The following is a 17,222-nucleotide window of genomic DNA, read 5'->3' on the forward strand; positions in this document are numbered from 1 at the left end:
GTAACTTCTCAGACAGAAGGGGCAAAAGGAAGCAAGCTATGCTCCCATGCTTTTCTCTCTGCTTTTCGTAATGGAACTGGTGGCACCTCCCAAAATGAAAAGGGATAGAGTCTAAGTATGCAGTCCTCATATCAGTAAAAAATACTTAGAATGTAAACTGATAGTTTATTTTAAAGCTTGATTGTTGTAAAAGTTGTGGTTATAACACTGCTATTATGAAAAATCTTATCCTTTTAGTCATCTGTAGCAATGGAAAAGTGAGCACATAAAAATATAATTCATCACAATTTAAATGTTCCAAAGAACTTTAAATTAGTATCAGAAGAAGATATTTCATGCTGACAATTGGGCCTAGGTTGAAATAGAGTCCCTAAGTGAGATGTCATTAGAATCAGCTAGGAGCAAAAAGAGAAATGGAATAGGTACTCTGTATCATAAGTCAGTTTCTCATTCTGTTGTAGAGAGTAGTCATTAAGATTTATATATATATGTATATACACATATATATATATATACACATATATATGTATATATATATGTGTATATATATATACGTATATATATATATAAATACACATATACATATACATATACATGTATATATATTCTAGCTCAGAGATACTAATAGTGTCAGTGATTATTTATCCTACATCTATTGCTTACTGTTGTTACTTGTTAACAAACTCTTATTGTTCCCTTGGTTGGTCTAAGCTAATCATGGTGAATACAGTCCCTGTTCCAGGAATGTTTTCCTCAATCTTTTCCAGTTAGTGTGGAATGCCTATACGACCAAGTTCTGATCAATGAGAAAAAAATGAGAGACTTCTCTCTAAATACTCCCTTTCTTCCTGCTTGGGATACTGTGTGAGAACATACTGCCTGAAACTGCAACATCCGTATTGGACCATGAAGGGGTAAGCACAGGTACAAACACCCTGAGGACAGTAGTAAAGAAAGGTGTAAATTAGGAGTCTGTGTTTTTGATGATATTATGGAATCGCCTATTTTGAGACTTCTTATAAAGTAAACAAGAGAGACTATTTTCCATAGTTTTGTTTCTTGGACCTGATTGTATCCTACTTAATATAGAAAGGTCCAGAGGTAACATCAGAGACACTCACTAAAACCCTTCACAATGAATGGGAGCAACAGCAGAGATTTAAGAAGTCTTCTGGTGGATATAGAGTTGAGTCTGCTAATTGCAGACTACAGGAAGAGAGACCAGGGGCATTTCCTCCACAAAATAGTAGAGCAAGAAGGACTGGATTTCAGCAAAGAGAAGAGAAGCCCTCACACCTATGAAGAGAAGCAGGGGGAATGTACCAAGAGGTTCAAAGTATATGTATTAAGAAAACAATTTAAAGATACTAATCCTCCACAAATTAAACTTTAGGGAAGAAATTAAAGTTCCGTATTACATTTTCTTAAATCTTACTCTCTATTTGGAAAGTCCATTTGGAAGAGTAAACAAGTTATCCAGAATAAGCAAAATTTGTTAAAAAGAATAATTTGGCTTTGCTCCATAAGACAATAAAATGATTTATAAATTAATAATGATGTAAACGTTAGTGTTGACATAGAAGTAGACAGACATATAAAAGAGAATAAAAAGTATAAAAATGGAGCCAAAGAGGCCTCAACAATCTATAACTTAGTTTGTGCCAATGTTAATTTGTTAATTTTGTCAAATATACTAATCGTTCTATACGATGTTCAACACTAAGGAAAACTGGACAAAGGATATGATGAGAAATTTTCGCACCACCTTTGCATTTTTGTTCTATAAATATAAAATTATTACAAAAATTTCTTTTAAAACCTTGTATGATAAAATTATACTTCAAGTCAGTTAAATCCCTAACTAATAACTTACTACAGACAAATGAGATATTTATTGATGAAAAATGAAACCACAGAGCTTCCAGGAGTAAGTATGGACTAATGCCATAAAGAGAACTATAAGTATTTTTATATAAACCTCAAAATATATACAATCTTTTTAGAAAACACTATGATGAAAAAGATAAAATATAAACTGAGAAACATGTTTTTATTATATATGAGAATAATTAATGGTAATCATCATATACAAATAATTCTCCCAAATTAATAAGGAAAAGATGAGCTTCACATAAAGAAAGAAGACCAAATATAGACAATGAATGCTCTAGGTGGAAAATGTAACTAGCTAATTTTATATCCAAAAGTATAAACAATTCCTAATATATCAGGGAAGTGCAAATATAATAGTTAAGAACAACTTTTAACTGTAGTATTAATGAGATTAAAAAGTATCCTCTTTTTGGCTGATCATGAATGGCAGCTGATACTCTTGCCTGTGACCCCTCTCCCTTTCTGTTTTACCCTATGGTTTCCATCTGAAATGTTTACCCTCAAAAACAGACCCAGACTCCTCTCTGGATCCCCAAGACCAGATCAAAACAAATTCTCTGAGAGCAGGGCAATGCTCAACTGTTGCCACACAAAATATGAAGCCAGTGGAAGAAATCTCTTCATCCCTTAAATCAGGGAAAGCACTTAGTTGTGGTTCTCCCATTTATTGGTTGTCAAGACTTTCTATTCAGATATTTTGTTGCATACTGAAAATATTTCAAATTGATTCAGAGAGCTTGAAAAAAATCCTAGTTAACTATGTAAATTTCATTCTTTTATAACCCATCTTGTACCCTAATACCTCTTTTTGAGTTTTACATACAGTAAGAGGGAACTAACTTGGACATTCACAGAGGTGTCTGGTACAATGAAATGAATATAGCAAACATGACCCAGTACAAATAACTGATTAAATGTTCTCATTTTTAGAAAAGCAGAGCTAAAACCACACTCCCTCATTTAGCTGGCATTCAACTTAAAATGAACTATAAAATAAGCTATGTTCCTTTCCATGAAAGCCTATAGATCAAAGGAGAAATTTAATATGTAAGGAAATGTGGGGGAAGAACTGGGAAAAGAGGGAGATGTCATTGCAACAATTATGCAAATGTATTTCTGTAAAATAATACTGTTAAGGTCATTTTGTTGAGACCCTGAATATTGTTAATTCTAAATACATATTACATTTTAATCAAACTACCTACTTCCCACTCTTTCCTGAGAAATTTACATTCTGACTACATTTGGAGGGCAGTTAGGATCCAGCTAAGCTCTCAAATATAATAAGTATCAGGAAATTGTCCTGAATTATTCATGTTAATTATGCTGAACTAAACATTGTGGATAGGAAAATGTATTTCCCACTGAAATATGTTTGCCTTAGAGAGATTTCTAAATTGATCATAGTCTCCTTTTCTTATGATTAGACCTAAGGTCCCCTGCAGTGGTCAGAAACTACTGTAATGAATTTAATTCTAACCACCATCATGCTTTTTCAGCACAATTGGCATCATCTGAATCAATTCTGCATGTTTCCTTCAATTTCATAAATAATCATAACTACGTCCTAGTCCAAACCAATTATCAATCATTGTAACACACATCTACTCAGATTATGTAGGGGGAAAAAAGTGTTCTTTGCTCACATTCTATTTTTATACCTACTTTCTATCTAATATAAACCTCATAGCACATAAACCACATATTATTCGTTCATTTTTATTTGCTCATTCACAAATTATTTATTCAATTGAAGAAGCAATCATTGAACAAACAACTATGTGTTAAGTACTGTGTTGGACATTTCCCCCTTGCTTCTGATGACATTTTGTGGTTTGCTTTTTATTGTTTGTCTAAAGGATTCCAGGGACTGGGAATTGTGCTAGCCATCTTCCTTATTGAATGACATGCTATCATTATTTATCAATTTTTCTCATTCATCCTGAACATGCAGTCCTATTTCTAACCTCACCATTTTTCTTATACAGACCCATTTTCTTCATCTATGCACATATTTTTAATCCATGGAAATTCTGTATTTAGTATTATTTTAAGTGTACATACACTTTAGTGTAGTGTTGGTGTTGTGCTGTATGTCTCATTCTGTTTCCTGTTTTTCACTCTACATATTGTTTAATGTGGATTTATTTAGTTGCTGTGACACTCAAGGACAGGTGTTTCCCACTTTTATTAAGGTCTGATTAACTATAAAGATCCTCACATATTTAATGTTTCCATGTTCATTGCAGCATAATTTACAATAGCAAAGACATGGAAACAACCTAAGTGTCCACTAACGAATGAATAAAGCACATGTGGTTGTGTGTGTGTGTGTGTGTGTGTGTATAGTTGGAGGATGTTATGCTAAGTGAAATAAGCCAGACACAGAAGAACAAGTACTATATTATCCCACTTATATCATAAATCTAAACTAGTCAAAATGCACATTCTGTTTCTCAGATGATGGACACCAGGCTTAACTTCAACTCTATTTAGAATGGGTCCGAGACAAATACCTGGTAAATACCTCTGTGTGTCAACGTTAAAGTCTCTGTGGTCTAAACTGATAGGACAAAATTGAAAACACTGTGTTTTGTTATTTAGGAAGAAAGATTGTTTTACAAATTAGCCATACTCATTAACAATCCTACCAGCATTTTAAGAGTATTTCTGTTTCTCTACCACTGCCCCAGAAGTTAACTGTCATATTTTCCCCCAATATAAAATTGAAGTGGTATCTCAGTTTGTATTTCTCCAATAACCAAAAAAGTAAAATATCTCTTTAATTGACTTTAGACCTTCTGGTATTTCCTTTATGACTAATTATTCACTCATATTATTTGCAGTTTTAATTTAGATCTTTTATATTTTTATTGCTTGTTTCCCCAAGATTATTGGTGATTTATAGGCAATGCAAGTATGTATTCCAATCTGTCATGCGGCTTGTTTTATCCCTTCATAGAATTAGGGACTTGGGGGGGAGGGGAATGTCTGGGCAGTGTGAAATTTGAGAGCGGACATGGGATCTATTTCTTAAAACAGAGTTTGAACCAGTCCTCCTGTTTTTAATCCCATTTTATTACTTCTGTTCTAATTTTAAAAATATGTCTATTTATTATTTTTGAGAGAGAGAGAGCATGGGTGGGATAGGGGTAGAGAGAGAGGGAGACAGAGGATCTGAAGTAGGCTCTGTGCTGATAGCAGAGAGCCTGATGCAGGACTTGAACTCATGAACCATGAGATCATGACCTGAGCTGAAATCAGACTGAGCCACCCAGGTACCCCTATCACCACTTTCAAAGGTAACTGGTCTTTCCAAATTATCACACTTAATCTCATTATAGATATAGATTGTATTACAGAGTTCTCTACTTCAAATGTGGGATTCAGTTTTCACAGGTTTGCATTGCCACTATGCATCTGTTTTCCAGCTTCTGACATTTTATTGTTGGATTGTCGTTAGTCACCTTTTTTAGTCTCTGAGAATATATAACTTTTAAAACTCACTTGTCATTTAGTGAGTGTCAGAAAGAAGATACTTCAGTCTTCCATCTTTAACTAGAATTTCGATTCCCTTTCAGCTATTTTTTAAAAATTTGTCTCCTAAACTCTCTTTCTAGTTTATTATCCGTCAATAGGTTTACTCTCATCTTTATATTCTGCAGAAACAAGCTCTGTAGCAAAATCTCTCCTTTAAAAATGTACAGAATTATGTATTAATTTTTGCTCCATCAAATTCTGACTTTTCACTATGCAGTTGAGACTTTTCTAAGAATGATGATGGATAAAAATCATATAATTAAGAAAATTCGTTTAGATAACTCTATCATAATAAATAAAATATATATTAGTAACTATCTTACAAAGTAGAATACTGAACAACGCTTGAGAGATTTGTAAGTTACTCATTCTCCTCTCTTCCTTTCACCTAAAGCTACTGGGGGGAATATGTGCAAAGAAAATAGATTATTTTCATGATCTCAAGACCTTTCAGTTTGTCAGATATGTAGTAGACTTAAGAAATAATTTTATTAAATATGTTGGCATAAAATATACACAGAAATAAAAATATCTAAAAGTTATATACAATTCTTTAAAGAATGTCCAACTCATTCTGCTTTTTTTTCTGATTGAATCGGAATTTTGACAATACTAGTGTATTTAATAAGACTTCTGATTTTTTTGCTGGGATTTCTAAAACTCAAAAAAAAAATATCGTCTCCCAAACACAATTTCAGCATTCACAAAATAGAAGAAATGTGTCCTGCTGCTAAAGGTTCACTGATGCACCTTCTCTAAGTTAACTCATCCCTAGGACTTCAATCCAATTAAGTGTTGCCCTAAATAATTTAATCATTAGAAGCCAATGCTTCTTTAAGACATTGCCAGAGAGATAGTAAAGGAACAAGCCTGGCAGAGTAACACGCATCCAGTTCCAAAAGCCCAACTGTGCCCTCCTTACCAATCCATCAACATTTGATCAAATCAGAACAATACTTCAGCATAGAAAATATCAGCTAATTCACATCCCATTTTGCCCTACAGAATCCCAACAGCTCACTAGAACCCCATTATGACCATATCCTTGAGATTGTCTGACATAAAAGCAAATTACTACCACTGTAGGAAAGAACCTGAACATAACTACTGCCAGATTTATAGTTCTGCTGCAAACCCTGTCATTTTGATCTAGTTGAATTTTGTCACTAAAACAGATTGATATCTTGAGAGATCTTAACCCAATGAACACAAGGAATGCCAATTAAAATGTCAAATCCTTATTTCTAATCTTACAAGGTAGAGTTTCAATGTGTGATCTGATGTATTTTTTGGATAAAGCAACTTCCGTGTATTTCCACCTCCCCAGATGAAATCATTTTCTTTGATATTGTAGGAATCCAGTCTTCTAAAAGAGACATAAGAGCTCAGCAGCATTATTTATAGAGAAGTATTTAATGATGTCTTTGAGAAACTGGTCCCTCAGTGAAAGAAAATTAAGAAACAGTTTTATATAAAAAAAGAAAAGCCCAGTATTTGAGTTCAGAATAAGGTCAGAAGGGACAGGAGTATTTCTGAGATATTTAAATATGGAGGATGCCATTTCCTTTATGTAAATATAAGCAAGAGTTTCTCTCCACTGACCCTTACCTGGCCAGTCTCTCATCTTTGTTTCCAAGAAAAGAAATGGTTAATTCGATAGTCCTCTAAGCAGGTAAGCCAGACAGTGAGGTTTAGTTCTTTCTCAAACAGTGGATTCATTCATTATAAATTTTTTAGAAAGAAAAATCCTGAATGGAATACTTAAATATGAGAAGTCCCTGTGATGATAAGATTTCAAGTAGGATTATCAGGTCGGTGGAGGTAAAACACTGCCATGGAAATCCAGGCTTCAGAGTTCATTCAGTCAGGGTCGATGGAATTCCTAGGGAGCCTGCAAATCACACTGTGAGGAGTGCTGCTTACTTCTCTTAAACATAGGACCATTTCTGATGACCAATACCATTGGTCACAGTCACTCACTGTAATGTCTACTTGAGGACTCATTCTTGCTGCACCATCACTAAAGGGCAGTAGAGGTGAACAAAAGTTGACTCACTAGATGGAGGTATGGGTTTCTGAACAGATCTTGATTACTAGAGAACTTCAGACCAGATGCGGTCAGGTTCATTGGTTAATATGTATCATTATTATCCACATGGAAAATAGTGACATCATACTAAATTGGTGAGCCAGAGGACTGGAATAATATTCTCACAGGGACAGTCTGAGGCCTGGGGCAGGTGATTTGAAGTAGGAGAATAATGTGTTGCCATGCAGCCAGATTTAAACTATTTGTCATCACAGAGGGGAAGAGCTTCTACATGAGCATGCCAAACCCCCTCAAGCACCAGCTCCTTTCTCTTATGTTGAAGCTGAAAGATTATACAAAATGATAGTTGTCCTAGTATGTTATTAATGAATCAGTCCACTTATTCAGTGGCCTAAACAAACATGTTTTAAACAACCACAATTCATCAAGCACTCAGTTGGGTACTAGGTATACAAATAAGACTAAAATAAATTTCCAACCCTGAAATAACACCATTTTTCTCAGAATATTGATACGTTATACAAAAATACTTTCTCTTGTAATGTATGAAAAATTAAAACATATCAACATTAATAGAAAATTTGGGTTTATTAATATTAAGTATAAAATTTAGAGAGAAATTCCCATATGAATAATATAAAATCAAATATTAGAAAAGATGTTTAATGCATCTAGTGGGGCTAGCTGGATTATAAATTAATATAGCATGGGACACATGAAGTCAACGCTACATGCAAATCTGGTGCGTTGTTGAGCTTGTGTCTTTCCTTTATTTTTAATGGGGTCAAGGTTTATGGAATCAACTTTAGCTTATGAAAATATGTTGTGAGAATAGTAATAATAACAACAAATTTAAATACATTCTATTATTTTGCACCCATTTTATTTTAGTAGTTCCTATCCTATCATATTCTATTTCATTTGGTTAAATTTTGGCCATGGCACACTGAGTCGATTTAATGACCCAATAACGTGTCACAACATGCACTGCTCTAGAACTTATTATCTGCATCTTCAATTTAACAAAGCATTTAATACAGCATTTTCCTGTCACAAGGTCACTTTTATAATTCCATAAATCTTTAGAAAGTGTGATTTATTTTACAGGAAAGGTACAAGATTAGAAAAGATCAGAAGCCGAAGGATGCTAGAATCCTTATTGAAGAGCTTCTTCTCTTATAATGCCAGCCATAAACTAAAATTACCTAAGGGTCATGAGGAGAGGTTATCCTGGAGAGAATGGTGATAACTAGAAGTCAGCACTGGGCTTTATTAACTAGTAAGCACAAACATACTATTGAAAATAATGTCATGTTATTATGAAGTTTTATGTAATAATAACTCAGTTCTGAGCAGATTTTCTACATTTTTATTATATAATATGTTTATCACTGAACACCTGTGTACCTAAACTGTCCCAGAGCTATGTCCTCAGGTGACCAATTGGGACCTGACTTATCTACCCCTACTAGGCTACACTAGACCTTCCTACCACTCCAATCTATTACAAAAACATTACAATATTTACTGAATTGGTTTAATTTATTGTTTTTTTAAAAATTATTTTAGGTTTATTTATTTATTTTGTGAGAGAGAGAGCACAAGCAGGAGAGGGGTAGAGAGACAATCCCAAGCAGGCTCTACTCTGTCAGTGCAGAGCCCAACATGGGGCTCGAACTCATGAACCATGAAATCATCACTTGAGCTGAAATCAAGAATCAAGATGCTTAAGTGACTGAACCACCCAGGCACCCTTGACTTAATGTTTCTGAACGTTTCATGTCCTCATCTATGCTATCTTAACTGCATGTTAATTTATTTAAGGATAAGAAATGTATCTATAAGTCCTTTTCCTACTATACTTGTGTTCACATAGATTCTCAAAAAGTATTCAGTGGGTCATTGAACAACATCTGAATCATGTACTGTCACCAAAATGATAACCAATCCAAGTAATATTAGGCAATTGCTAACATGAGTTTATCCTATTCTTATTTTCCAGAACCATATAATCAGTAACTGACTTGATATCTTTTTCTAGATCTCTCAGAATTTCCCAAATTATTTGCAAAATAGCACTTATTATCTTCCTCTCTGGCTCTAGTTCTGTTCCTAATCTCAGAAAAGGAATCTGTCATTCATTCATCTAGTTGTGCAAATCAACAAGCTGGGGATTATCCTTGTCACTTCCCTTCTTTCTCACCTCTCTTACCTAATTCACCATTATGTTCTCTGTCTTAACCTCTGAAATCTCTCTCAGAGTCATGCTCTTCTCTCCATATTCTCCAGTACCACTATAGTCCAAGCTAGTGCTGTTTCTTGCCTGCATTGCTTCTTTGAACATCCATTTTGTCCACTTGCCTCTACTCCAGCTCTCCTCTTATCTGTCCCTCATTTAGCCAGTGCTATGATAAAAACACACCTGACCATGATTGTCCCATCCTTAAAACCCTTTCCATTGTTCATGGGATGAAAGTAACACATTCTTAACATGTCCTGTGTGGTTTTTAAACATGTCCACGAATTCTTTGACTGTCTTCCCATCAAGAGCTGGAGTCTGTATTCCCTCTCCTTGAATCTGGGTGAGCTTGTGATTGCTTCACCTCCTGGAGTACAAGTGACACTATGTAATTTTCAAGACTATAATCTCAGGCAGCCTTCTTGTTGGTGGAACAATTGCTTCCAGAGTACTAGGGTGACAAGTCAGAAATTGGACAGCTCTAAGACTACCATACTAGATGGCCCACATTTAGACACTATTTGACAGCTCTAGCTCAGTCATTCTTCAGTAATTCAATTTCAGATGCTAGATATGGGAATGAAGAGACTGTCTTTGAGGTGAGTCCTCCAGGCCTAGCCATTTCAGTCTTCATCCATTCAGGTCATTCCAGGTATAATACAGCAGAGGAGGGCCATTGTTATTGTGCCTTTTCTGAATTACTCATATACAATATCTTTGAGCATTATAAAATGGTTATTGACTTATGCCACTAAATTATAGGGTGGATGTTATATTGTAGTAGGTAACCGAAACATCCTGAAAGTCCTTGTAAGACATGCTCTTGCCTAGCTATCCTACCTCATCCAACATCATGTTCCTCTTCATTCTCTCCTCTCTAGACATAAAGGTAGTCTTTCTGACTCCTTAACTTGGAATACTCCTTTGCAACACAGAGCCATTGATCATGCAGCCTCCTCTTTTTCCTCTTTGTATTCATGTCTCTAAATCTTCAGAACACCCAAATTTCAAGTGAAAAAAACACTTCCTTATAAAAACTTCCCCTTACTTCTCTCACTAAGTCACTTCCAAAACTTATAGTCTGTAACAGGTCATGAACCTCCCTTTAGCTCTTGTCAAAATTATAATTTTATATCTGTATGTATGATTTCTGGATTAATATGTATCTCCCTATTCAACATTTACCTTCAAGAAGGAAGAGGTTATGACTACTTGTGCTAAACATTGGATACTTATTGTCTAAAATCCCTTATAACTATTATGGAGCCAGACACATGTTAGGTGCTCAGTAAAGATTTCTTTCCTGGCATGTGAAGTGTTAAGCAATTTTCAGAGGAAGGTATATGTTTGCCAGTTTTTGGAGAAGAATTTGGAAAGGAAAAGAGAATGTACATGTGTGAGTTTTTGCTTCTATTTATCACATTTACTCTGCCAGTCTCTTTGGAAAGCAAACATACTAAGTTTGAAGAAAAAAGGGACACTAGCGCTTACCCTTTTCCAATTCTAACCACTTCCACATTTGAAGACAATGAACAGTTTTGGATGTTCAGGGAATCAAAAAATGAAAATTATGTTCATTGGATCCTTACTTGCTGTCATCTCAAGTAATCCTTTCATCAGTCCCCAGAGGGATTATCTTTGTCTTACAGATGAGTAAACAGACTCAGAAAAGTAGATAGCCTGCCCATTGAAGGCTGACCAAGTGACAGAGCTAAAATGCATTCAGTCATTTTCTTTTTGCTATACTATAATGGTTCCAAATCAAGAGGCAAGCGAGGAGAGGAAAAGTGTTTTAATGCAATCAGGAGAAACAAGTACAGGACTTCTGCCCCAGAACTAGTGTGCCATTCTCTTCTCCCATAGCTCTATAACAAAGTCAGGAAAGAACTAGGGAGAAAATGAAGTGAATAGTGGTATTCAAAATAAGCAAAACCCTGAAATCTGATATTTTTACAACAAATACTTCCTCAAGTGAATCTAATGACATCCCCAATCTATGAACACAAATGTAGCAGAGAAAAAATGCCCGTAAGTTTGAGTGCTGTATAATGAAAAATACATGTATATCAGATAAGAAATTTTTTACAAATTTAATTAGAAGTTAATTGTAACTGAAATATCATTGAAAAGAGTCAAAGCAAAAACCAATCTGATAAATAAAGAGTCTGGAGGTAGTAAAGAACAACAACAACAAAAATAGTCCTGGTAATACTGTATAAGTGAAGCTAAGTTTTGGAGGGTTATTTGATTTTATTAATGTATTTTAACTGCTAAGAGTGCCATATAACTAGAGAGTGAGGAAGAAAAGATCTGTCTTGGGTCACTAAGACTATGCTAGATGAAAGTCTGACAAATTCCCTGCTTTTGCCTGGAGACTGAAAACTGGCTAAGAGATGTGCCTATATCTAGCTGTTTTCTGGCTGTAATTTTGAAAAGAGGATTAAAATAACACCAAATGCACAAGAGAGAGAAGCCAAGGGCAAGTCACACAATTTCTTTTGGCCACTATAGGGTCTGGATAGATTTCTCTCTCATTTTCTCTTTCTCTCTGCTGGAAGATGAGTAGACAGGAAAAGTCAGCATGCAGAAAGACTGCATTATAAGGGAAAGGAAAATCATTCTGGAGATTAAGAGAAGCAGTAGCTCTAAATATGATTACAGAGTATTTTACAGAACAGTTTAATATTGTCAACAGAATGCAAGAACATGCAAGAACATGGCCTCAGTGATAGAGGAACAAAAAGTAAATAAAAAGTAAAGAAGTAGGATTAAAACAAAAATAGGAAAAAAAAAAAAGAAAACGGCATTTTCAGATATTAATTAACCATGTGTATTCCTTTTATGTTGGAATTATCAAACCAAAGTACCTTTCCATTTCCTTCTATAGAAGTATTTTATTTCTTTCCTTGTTATTCATGATAGTGATTTTTTGTGGCTAAATAACTTTTTGTATTACACTAATATAAAGTATAAGAATGTAAAACAGTGATCTATTTTAAACCTATTAAGTAAAGCCACTGTTTATATTGTCTGAAGTCTGAATTACAGGGTACTCCAATATTCATAAATCAGGAAGATGAGAGGTAAAGAAGGAAGAAGGTAAGAAGCCTTCTGAGGAAAAAAGAGAATAAAGGAGATACATACTCAACACAAGGGCCTTCACTTTTTGTCTAGTTGTGTACAAATCCTATACTGCCTAAATTGTGGTAGCTTTGTACTAAGTTCCACTAACAGGTAGAGCCAGTGTCTCTTACCATGTTTGTCTTGCTCCAGACTGACTTAGCTATTCTTGGTCTTTGCATTTCTGGATGCAACAAGTTCCATCAGAGTTTGATATTTAGCTGAACCTGTATTTTAAGTGGTAGAACTAAGCATATTCTTCCCATCACACCACGAATGTTGCTACATCCTTAGCTCCAGTCTTGTTTATAGCCCTCCCCAAACAAGATAATTTGTTTCCATAGCATTGCATTACCCTTTTGTAAGGGTACCGGTTTCCTCCTCCTTTCCATATTGGTCTGAATGTCAGCTAGCACAATTATTCCTTTAGAAAATCAAATATACCAATTATAAGATCAACTAAAGATGTTATATTTCTTCATAACTGCTTTAATAACCTTATATCTGCTAAATAAAAAGGAAGGTCAGCCAAAACATTTAAATATAACTCTGTTGCCCATAGTAAAGAACTGGAACTGAACAGAGATTATTAATAATAAGTCTCGAAAGACATAATTAATTGCTTAATTTAACAGCCCTCATTAATTATCAGACCATAAGCATAGCTGAAATTACAGCCTAAGTTTGAATCTCAATAGACAATGTTGCCTTCATCTTATTTCAAGGCTCCTAAATTACTGACTTGAGAGTTTTTGATTGGAATATGGGCAAAATCAAAAGTTAGATGAAAAAAATACCTAAGATGTAGCATGATAACAGTTTCAATGCAGTATATGAAAGAAGTATATTTTTTTAACTTTTTTGAGATAATTGTTTATCCACATGCAGTTGTAGGAAATACCACAGAGAGATTCTGTGTACTCTTTATTCAGTTTCCCCCGGTGGTAATGTATTATAAAACTCTAGTACAAAGTCACAACCAGGATATTGTTGATATTAATTGGTTAAGATTCTATCCCCACTAGGATCTCTGGTATTGCCTCTTATAGTCACAACTCTCCACCGTCCACACCCATTCGCCCTGTCTAAACCTCTAGCAGTCACTAATATTTCTCTATTTCTATATTTTTATTTCAAATATGTTACATAAGTGAAATTATATAGTACATAATTACATAAATTTTTTAATGTTTATTTTTGAGAGAGAGAGAGAGACAGTGCAAGTCAGGGAGGGGCAGGGAGAGAAAGGGAGACACAAAATCTGAAACAGACTCCAGCTCCAAGCTGTCAGCACAGAGCCTGACGCGGGGCTTGAACTCAGGAACGGTGAGATCATGACCTCAGCCAAAGTCTGATGTCCAACTGACCGAGCCACCCAGGCACACCTATATTACATAAATTTATATATATAACATGTATATTTACACACACACACACACACATACATAATAAATACAGTATATAAACTTTAGATTGGCTTTTTTTCATGGCATAATTGACTACAGATTGATCTAAGTATTGCATCTTGGCCCATTTTCTAACTGGATTGTTTTTGTTTGTTTATTTTACTGTTGACTTTTAACAGTTCTTTGCATATTTTAGATACAAGTTTTTTGTTGAATGTGTGGTTTACAAATACTGTCATCTGATATGTAGCTTGTCAATTCATCCTACTCATAGGATCTTTCACAGAACAAGCATTTTTGACAAGGTCCGATGATGTCTTTTTAACTGAGGAACATTGCAAGATACTGTTTCCTTTTTGTTGTTGTTGTTGTTTTTATTTTTGTTGTTGTTCTTTGGGTTTTTTATTATTTAAAGTCAAGTTAGTTAACATACAGGATAATCTTGGGTTCAGGAGTGATTCATCTTTTACATATGACCCCCAGTGCTCATCCCAAAAGGTGCCCTCCTTCATGGTCATCACCTATTTAACCCATTTTCCTACCTACCTCCCCTCAAGGAACACTGAGCTTGTTCTTTGTATTTAAGAGTCTTTTATGGTTTGTCTCCCTTCTCTTTTCATCTTAGTTTTCCTTCCCTTACCCTATGTTCATCTCCTGTGTTTCTCAAATTCCACATATGAGTGGAATCATATGATATCTGTCTTTCTCTGACTTATTTCACTTAGCATAATACACTTTAGTTCCATCCACATTGTTGCAAATGGCAAGATTTCATTCTTTTTCATTGCTGAGTAGTATTCCATTGTGTGTGTGTGTGTGTGTGTGTGTGTGTGTGTGTGTGTGTGTGTGTGTGTGTACACCACATCTTCTTTATCAGTTGATGTTCATTTGGGCTCTTTCCATAATTTGGCTATTTTTGATAGTGCTGCTATAAACAGTGGGGTGCATGTGCCCCATCTAACCAGCATTTTTTGTATCCTTTGGATAAATCTTAGTATTGCAGTTGCTGGGTCATAGAGTAGTTCTATTTTTAATTTTTTGAGGAACCTCCATAGTGTTTTCCAGAGTGGCTGCATCAGTTTTCATTCCCACCAACAGTGCAAAGTGTTTCCCATTTATCCACATCCTCACCAACATCTGTTGTTGCCTGGGTTTTTAATTTTAGCAATTCTGACTGGTGTGGGGTGGTATCTCAGTGTGGTTTTGATTTGTATTTCCTGGATGATGAGCGATGTTGAGCATCTTTTCATGTGTCTGTTGGCCATCTAGATGTCTTCTTTGGAAAAGTGTCTACTCATGTCTTTTGCCCATTTCTTCACTGGATTATTTGTTTTCTGGGTGTTGAGTTTGGTAAGTTTTGTATAGATTTTGGATTCTAATATTCTTTATCCAATATGTAATTTGCAAATATCTTATCCCATTCCATTGGTTCCTTTTAGTTTTGTTAATTGTTTCCTGTGCAGAAGCTTTTTATTTTGATGAGGTCCCAATAGTTCATTTTGATTTTATACTAAAACCTTTTTTTATCAGCATACTTTATTCTGGAAACATGCTTATAATCCAAAGCACTTGTATATCAAAGTGAATTTAAAGAACCATTTGGCTTAGCATCACATACTACTCATATTGCAAGACATTGCACGGTTATCAAGTTAAAATTTATTAGTAGTGTTTGCTCATCTTGTGGAACACTCACAGAACAAGTTGTTCACAATCAAAGGTTTTATTGTATTTCCCTTGCCTTTGGAGACATGTCAAGTAAGAAGTTGCTGCAGCCTCAAGAGGTTGCTGCGTATTTTCTCCTGTAGGATTTTGATGGCTTCCTGTCTCATATTTAGGTCTTTCATCCATTTTGAATTTATTTTTGTGTATGGTGTAAGAAAGTGGTACAAGTTCATTCTTCTGCATATTGCTGTCCAGTTCTCCCAGCACCATTTGCTAAATAAAGAGGCTTTTTTCCATTGGATACTCTTTCCTGCTTTGTCAAAGATTAATTGGCCATACATTTGTGGGTCCATTTCTGGGTTCTCTATTCTGTTCCATTAATCTACGTGTCTGGTTTTGTGCCAGTACCATCCCATCTTGATTATTACAGCTTTGTAATACAGTGTAAAGTCCGGAATTTTGATGCTTCCTCCTTTGGTTTTGTTTTTTCAACATTACTTTGGCTATTTGGGGTCTTTTCTGGTTCCATACAAATTTTAAGATTGTTTTATCTCTGTGAAGAATGCTGATGTTATTTCTATAGGGATTGCATTGAATGTGTAGATTACTTTGGGTAGTGTCAACATTTTAACAATATTTGTTCTTGCACTCCATGAGCTTGGAATGTTTTTCCATTTTTTTTTGTGTCTTCTTCAGTTTCTGTCATAAACTTTCTATAGTTTTCAGTGTACAGATCTTTTACCTCTTTAGTCAGGTTTATTCCTAGGTAGATAAGATACTGTTTCTTGGAGATTTCCTGCAGTATTTATGTTTATCAGGTTCTATAAGGTTCAGTTGTATTCTCATGTTGGTGTCATATCTAGTAAGCCAAATCTCTAAACTAAAGGGCATGGAGTAGTTCCCGTGGTTTATCATTGAGAAAAATTACCTGCACTTTTTGATTATAAACTGAGCATGCCTAATTGATCCTTATTTGGCGATATCAGCCTATAGCAGAGTCAACTTATGAATGGGAGATAAGATTCTACCATGTATGGGCATCCAATGATGAACTTTTCCATTTTTCCTTGCATACTGTTATGGGCTAGGTAATGCACTTGAGTCTGACAGAACTGGAGTCTGTCCATAAGATTATGCCGAAAAAAGTAAGAGAGTACTTCTTAAACCCTTAAGAAAGCATTGCTCACATATACTGTTGAATTCTCACTATGTATATAAGTAGAAATTATGAGTCTAGGTGCAAGGATATGCTAAAGTTTGCTGGGTAGGACTGTCAACTTAATTTGTGGGGCCCACTGCAAATGAAGAT

General features: G+C 34.9%; 1 protein-coding gene across 7 annotated transcripts in view; it reads left to right on the top strand.

The window, feature by feature from the left end:
• LOC102949004 (lithostathine-like) overlaps positions 1-17,222 on the top strand; it is a 423,911-nt gene that overhangs the window by 5,859 nt on the left and 400,830 nt on the right. The window contains exon 1 of one of the 7 annotated variants that reach the window (XM_042981831.1): positions 854-924. The exons of the other annotated variants lie outside the window; for them this stretch is intronic. The gene's annotated coding sequence lies outside the window, so the exon portion shown is untranslated. Of the gene's footprint in view, positions 1-853; positions 925-17,222 lie in introns of those variants that run through there. 7 annotated transcript variants of the gene reach the window in all.

This window comes from Panthera tigris, chromosome A3 (genome assembly GCF_018350195.1).
Source record: "Panthera tigris isolate Pti1 chromosome A3, P.tigris_Pti1_mat1.1, whole genome shotgun sequence".
Taxonomy (NCBI): domain Eukaryota; kingdom Metazoa; phylum Chordata; class Mammalia; order Carnivora; family Felidae; genus Panthera; species Panthera tigris.